General features: G+C 53.8%; 1 long non-coding RNA gene across 1 annotated transcript in view; it reads right to left on the reverse strand.

Annotated features, from left to right (window-relative positions):
- Window positions 1-236: 236 nt before the first annotated feature.
- LOC130256899 (uncharacterized) overlaps window positions 237-6,933 on the reverse strand; it is an 11,382-nt gene continuing 4,685 nt past the window's right edge. The window contains exons 2-3 of the long non-coding RNA XR_008841200.1: window positions 5,752-6,035; window positions 237-5,324 (exon numbers count right to left, since the gene is read on the reverse strand). This is a non-coding gene — a long non-coding RNA (uncharacterized LOC130256899). The remainder of the gene's footprint in view (window positions 5,325-5,751; window positions 6,036-6,933) is intronic.

Raw genomic sequence — 6,933 nt, forward strand, 5'->3', positions numbered from 1 at the left:
CACTCCGGGCGTGCAGCACCCCATGGCACCTGGTGGGAAGTGGCACAGGACAGCAACTCCTCTGTTGATGCCACACACACTGGGTGCTTGGAGCAGGGACCCATCTGCCCCAAATCACAGCCAGGACTTGTGTGTCTGTCCCCTTTGTGCTCGCAGCCCCAAAGTGATGCCCACTGCCCCCACAGCAATCTCCTGCCCTTTCCCCCACCCCTCCTCCAGCTCCAAAATGCCCTTTGGGGACGGAGGCGGTGGTCTTTGTGTCCCTTTAAGACGCGTCGATGCTTTGCCAACGCCAGCTGCTCCCCAGCCACACACGCTCCCCTACAATGCCCTTTTCATGCTCAGCGGCCGTCTGAGCAGTGAAATGCCCCTTCAGAGCCGCGCCGTGCCCGTGCCAGCTGTGCCTCTCGCAATGCGGGTGCTCTCTCAGCATGGCACAGCGTCCTTGCCAGCTCCGGCGAGAGCGATGCCAGCGAATACCCCCGGAGCCGGGCGCTCTCCCTCGCTGCAAACACGGCACCGGCGAAAGTCTCTGGGCAGCGCAGCTGTCCCGCTCCTCCCGGCACCCCCGGCGATGCGGGCGCTGCTCTCTTTTCCCCGACACTGAATGCCCGTTTCTACTCCAGGTCACTCGGCAGCGCTGCAGTCATAAATCCTGGCCACCTGCCCTCAAGGGCCAGCACAAATGCTGCCTCGTTAGGTTTAGCTAATAAAGCAATAACAACAAGAGAAAAAAGCGAGCTAATCCCCGAGTGCTGGCGCTGGGCTTTGCGGTGCCATATTGCACCGGGGAGAAGCGGCGAGGCAGCCGGGCTGGGCAGGCTGTGAGCCGGGCAGCGGGGAGCCCACAGCCATATGGAACCGACCTCCAATCTGCTGGGAATTACAGCAGGGATATTTCCAGGGAGAAAGCCGGTGTCCCAGGCCTGGCTGGTTTATTTGCAGCCTCCAGAGAGGCAAGGCAGCACATTCCGAGTGCAGAGAAGGGGAAGAAATGGGTTCAGGAAGAGAAGCAACAGCACAGATGATGTTCGTGGAGTTAGAGAGGTGGGTGTGAGCCCCCTGCCTTATGGCCTGCTGCTGTGGGCAGAAGGGTGTAAAACCCAGGGCCAGGCATCTCCAAGGGCAACTCTCAAAATGTAGAGTGTGCCTGTCCTTAATGCCTCACAACCTAATTTTTCCCCCTTAGAAGCCCTCCCTAGCCTAAATGCCAGAGCACTGCCAGCCTGACACACCCCACCCCAGCTTTCTTCCCAGCCACAGTCCCTCTGCAGTGTGGTGGCATCACGCCAAGTGCCACAGTGAGTGGATTGTCCCATGGAACACACAACTGCCCTGCTTCCCAAGGGATTCCTGCAGTGGTGGGGAGCAGGTCCCACAGGTGATGCTGCTGTCACACCACTGTTCTGTGCTGCCCTGACCACGGCTCCCCCAGACAACTGGGCTGAAGTCCATGTGAATGTTGTACCTCACTGGAACAGGATCAGGTTCCCAGAGAAACCTCAGCTGACCAGAGATGGGTTCTCCAGGTGCATTGGTTGCTTGGACATTTTGGGAGGAAGGTCCCTTCCTTAGTGTCCTCTCCAAAGTCTTCCAGATGTGATCAGCTCTGGGATTACACCCATCCAGCTGGGACTTCTACACTGAATGAGACCTGAAGTGAAGCCATGTACTCATTGTGTGCCCCTGCCTTCCTCTCTGTCACCGTTGTGTCACCCTGGGGAAGTACCAGGGGCCCACACCCCTTGCTGTTGAATGTTGTGCTCATGCCCAGGCTAGGGAGCAGAACATCCTTAACTTGCTGGTCAAGGTGGAGTCACATATGTTTGTGACAAGGACTGGGGTGTCCCAGAAAAGAAAAGCTGCTCTGTCCTTAGAGACCAATCCTGGATAGAAACTCTCCCTGGTACAATGTGACAGTGGGTGCTGGGACTCACTGGCCAGTCTTTAGTGCCACGAGCACCAGTGGATGTGGGCACAAAAAGCCAGAAGGAGGCTGGTATGTCGTGACTACCTAGCAGGGTGTTTGATGAGCTGGAGCCCAGAGCTCTTCATCTCTCATGGGCATATTTCCCAAGGAGAAGTGCGTGCTCACCACTTTCTCCTGAGCTGCAGCTCAGGTTGGTTATGAATAATGTATCAGATATCAGGCGATCGATGCGTCTCACCCGGATGGACTCCTCTCCTCCAGCCTTCCCCAGCCCTCTCTCATTCTGCATGGCTGGACCTGTGCCCCTTGTCACTCATCTGCTGGTGGCATCACGCACGGACAGTTGGGACCCAGCCCAGCAGATGAGTGGAGTCAGAGGTGCCAGCAGTGATAGCCAGGCACAGGACCAGTTCTGTGGATCATCTCATATTGCACTTCCAGGGAAAAATTAGGCAGGTACAGGATCTTTCACCCCAGCAGGGGTTTCCCTGCGAGGCAGAGCTCAACAGCAGCAATTGGTAACTCTCCCCTCCACAGCAGCAGGAATAGGAGTCTCATATCCAGTGACCTCAGCTGGAGGGAATATGGACCTGCGGATGCATGACCAGTTCAGGAGAAAGAGAAGGTAGAGCCAGGCCATGAGGAGCTGCATGTGATTTGTGGATGGCAGAGCAGTTTCTTGCCACTGCCAGGCCATTTGCCATGGGGACAAATGAGTGATTTTTATTGCATGCACTCCTTGAATGCTGTGTCACTTGCCAGAGCTCCCCAGTTGAGTGGAAACGGGGCACAACCCTTCTCAAAAGCGCCTTGAGAGGATGCTGCAGAAGCCTAATGGAATTTGAAGCTAAGGGAGCGGAGCCAGGAGCAGGAGTAAGGGCTGAGACAACCTTGAGCAAAGGGGGATTGGCAGAGGTGGATGCAGATAAGGAATGGCTGCTCTTGGTGGGGTGTGTCTGAGCACACATGCCTGGTATTTGCAAATCCAGACTGATTTATCCTGCCTCCAGGACTTTGGCCAAATAACATCTTGGCAGGAATTTCTTGGTAAGATGTAGAGACAGCTCTGGACTTGGCAAGGCTGACACTGAACCTTTCAGAGAGACCAGGACCAAGAAAGTCTCTGATCACTTAAGACTTCAAGTGGGGTGCAGGTACCAGGGCTCCAAGCATCCTTCTCTTCTCCTGCAGCAGCCCATCTGTGGGGCTCCTGCAGCACCTCTTGGGTAGCTCCCAGCTAGTAAGGAGAGCAGCTGGATGCTCCCTAGCCTTAGACTGCTGCATTTCAGCTGCTTCCCATTGCATTTCCAGGGTACTTTGGGGCAGTGTCACCTCTGTCTATCACTCACACAGCCTTCACTGAATCACAGACTCACCTGGATGCAGTCAGATCCCCCATCCCCTTTTGTTTTCTCCAGGAGCTTAGCATCTGGCTCAGCATCTCAAGTTCTCTGTTCCTGAAATGTTTTAGGATCACACCATTACCAGCACAGCCAGGACTTGATCTCTTGGCGACACTGGAGATTAGCTCCAAGGCCTTGAATTGGCAACAGAAAGAGAGGCAGAGGCTGCTTGGAACTGTTTCCAACTGGGCCAAGCACTCAGTCGGCAGAGGATGTAATCCCTCCCCAGAGATGCCACTGGGATCACAGAACAATTATGAATAGACAAACCTCACAAGCTCCAGGGGTGAGAGCCAGTTTTCTGGACATCACAGCCACATAAACTGACCATGCCAGTGACAAGAGACCACAGAGCCAACTCTGGGCAGCCACACTGACCTATCACTCCTGAGCACTTCCTGTGTAATAAATGTTGCATGAGGGCATTCCTCCATCCAGATGCCCAACAGACAATCCCACAGCCCCACTGATTCAGAGCCAGGATCAAAACCCATTGCCTCACTCCTTCCCAGGGACTCTCCTGCTTCATCCCATCATACCTGCACAATTTGCCTGCTCTTCCCAGCTGATGCTGCTTTGCTCCATCTTTCTGAGATCCTTGGCTCCCTCCCTCTCTTTCTCCTGTCTCGGGGGAAAGTGGTTCCCAAGGTGCTCAGAGCAGCAAGGCCAGAAAACCAGGGCACTTCTCCAGCTCACCTAATTGTTGGTTACTGTCCCTCTCCCTCGATGCCTAATTAAGTGGAGCAGGAGGAAAGCCCAGGAGAAGCTGCTGAAGGCACAGGAACACGTGTGCACATTACAGAGAGGCTGGTGAGTGTCCTCATCCACACTGCTTCAAAAACAACAGGAGGAGAGTGATACCAGGAAACAAGCAGGAGAAGTGACTGGACCTCATGCCTAGACCTGGATGCACACCTGTAATGTGACAAATCCTTCACACATGCTTGTTGCTAAGTGATCTGCAAGACAGCTGTCAGGTTTAGAGCAGAGAAGAGAGCTCATCCCAAAGGGGCTGCACTAGAGATGAGCAGGACCAAGAATGGTGGCCAGGCTCCCTCCTGGGATCCAGGTCTTGCTTATCTCCCACTCCAAACTTCAAACCACCCCCTTTCCATTGAATTTTTATCATGGCTTCTTGAACCCTGTCCCTGGAGTGCATGGGACATGAAAGACCATCTTGAAACTGTTTTCCTGGCTGCCTCAGCCTTGTAATCCCTTAGAACAGTGGGTGGAGTGGGATGCTGGTCCAGGGTATGACTGGAAATCCCTGAGCAGACCTGACTCCCATAGTTTAGGGAGGATTTCAGAAGAGCTATTTCAGCTTTGAATCCTTGCTTCAAATTTATTGCAAGGCAGGGCTGCCTGAACAAGCACCTGACTGCAGTGTGTTGAAGGAGAGGAATCCCACTCCATGAGTGCAACATCTGTGAAGCTGGGAAGACATCACTGCAGACAGAGGAAGAGCTGAGCTGGTACTACAGAGAAGCCTGTCCCAAACAGAATGCCAGCCCAGCTCTTTGCTGCATCACTGCATTCCCAGGGTCCAACAGCTCTGGTTTAACTCCTGCTCTCAGCTGAGGACAAGCAGCCAGACTGCCAGATTCACCTGTGGTGTCCTGATGGAGGTGGGGGACGTGTGTGTGGCACTGTGTGCAGGCACAGCCTTGCCTGACATGTGCCCAAGCCCATGAGGGCAGCAAAGGCAGGATCCTGAGCACCAGCAGCACGTGGTGCTGGGATGCTGGAGCCGTGCCTGCCTCATGCTTTGCTGTAGCCTTTGGCTCTCCCCCTGCTGCCTGCCAGTGCATTTCTCCTGATGACAAATAGTCCCTCGATGTCACCAAGGATTGTGATGCTGTTACACTTCTTGCTGAAAGAAGCAAAAAGGGCTGGGGTGGGGTCAGGCCTTTCTGGCTCCACATCTCTCTCCTGCAGCCAGCCTGGCCCCGCAGGGCTGCTCCGATGGGCGGCGGAACAAACTTGCCAGGACCCTGTTAAATAAAATAGGGGGCTACACAGGAAAACTGGAACAAACACTAGCAGGAGTGTTTGCTTTGCCAGGATGCTCCAGCAAGCTCCAGGCAAAAAGTTTGAGCAGCCAAACTTTCCCTGCTCAGTATTTGTGTTTGTTTTATCCCCGTTGCCTGGGCTGTAGTGAGAGATTTATCTCCAGGAGAGAAAAGGCAGCTGGATTTGGTGACATATGTCTCCTTCAGGATCCAGCCCATTTTGGGCCATGCATGGCTAAGGGTGAACTTAATGTGCCTTGGGAAGGTTTAAACAGCAAGGTGAGCCTTGGGGATGGACAGGACATCCCAAAGCAACATGCCATCCTTCCCTGCCTGCATCCCTACCCAAGCAGAGCCCAGTACACACCAGTAGCTTCAAACACCAAGTACCCACTGTGCCTTGTCTTACCTGTGCTAGTGCTGGCAGCCTGGAGACCTGTGTGGCCGCAACAAGTTCTCAGATGCACTTCTGAGCAAGTCTGGGTCCACACATGGGCCCTGTGATTGGGCTGTGTGGGTTTGAATTCATGGCGATCTCGTTAAAGTCTGGCGTTTAACAAGTCTTGAGCACAATGCTGTGTCATCATTAGCACTGTCTGTCGAGGAGCCCTAAGCACTGCTGACCCAGACTTTTCAGCTCTGGGGTTAATTCCAAAGCCAGACTGATCACAATCCCTCTATGGTTTTACCCACCTGCAAAGGAACAGCAGAAATCCAGAGTCAGGTCAGGTTCCATATAAAAAAAGAAAATAAATCAAAGAAACTGAGCCTGAATGCAGCCTATGTATGATGTAGCCTTATTTTATTTTTTTTTTGTATACCCACGGATCTTCAAGATGGGCTTGCCACAGTTGGGTCTGCCCCTCTCTGAACAGGCTCAGGAGCCAGCTTGCCCTTGGTGTGGGTCCCTCACAGTGTATGGATGAGCCCTTTGGAAACCAGTACAGGGGCTGGAGGGCAAAAATAGTGCTGAGGCTTCCTAGATCCTGGCTTTGAATTAGAACTTTTTTTGGTAGGTGAGCAGTCTTGACAGAGGGGCTAGCCTGACTTCTGTGCCTCAGTTTCCCACCCATCCCCTGCCAGAGGATACCAGCTGCCTAGGCAGAGTCAGACAATTCCAACAGAAGATGAGTGGAGAGGGAGTGAGGAGCACCCAACTCCATATCCATTGCCATTGCCAGGGGAAATTCTTCCTAAGGACATGAGACGGCAGCCACACAGCATGGTATTGAGAGTGGAGTCACTGAGTTAATTTGGCTTTCCAATTAACAACAAGGGAGGTCATTACTGAACTGCTCATGGCTCTCTGTCCTGACACGTTGTTGCCCAGGGCCTGGAGCTTGGCAGTGGAGCAAAGAGGATGGGCTGGGGGTCCTGGTGAGGCACTAGCCCCCTGCCCTGTGAACAAAGCCCAGTGCAAGCAGAAATTCACAGCAAACGAGGGGATTTGGATGGGTGTTCCCAGAGGAACTCGCCTTCCTGCCTGTGCACCCCTCACTTCCCCACTGAGTCCTCCCCTTCCTACAGCCATCCCCAGAGCATCCATGCTGTCTTGGATGCCTTGGAGCTGCCCTGCCCTGCATGCACCTGC

This window comes from Oenanthe melanoleuca, chromosome 9 (assembly GCF_029582105.1).
Source record: "Oenanthe melanoleuca isolate GR-GAL-2019-014 chromosome 9, OMel1.0, whole genome shotgun sequence".
NCBI lineage: Eukaryota > Metazoa > Chordata > Aves > Passeriformes > Muscicapidae > Oenanthe > Oenanthe melanoleuca.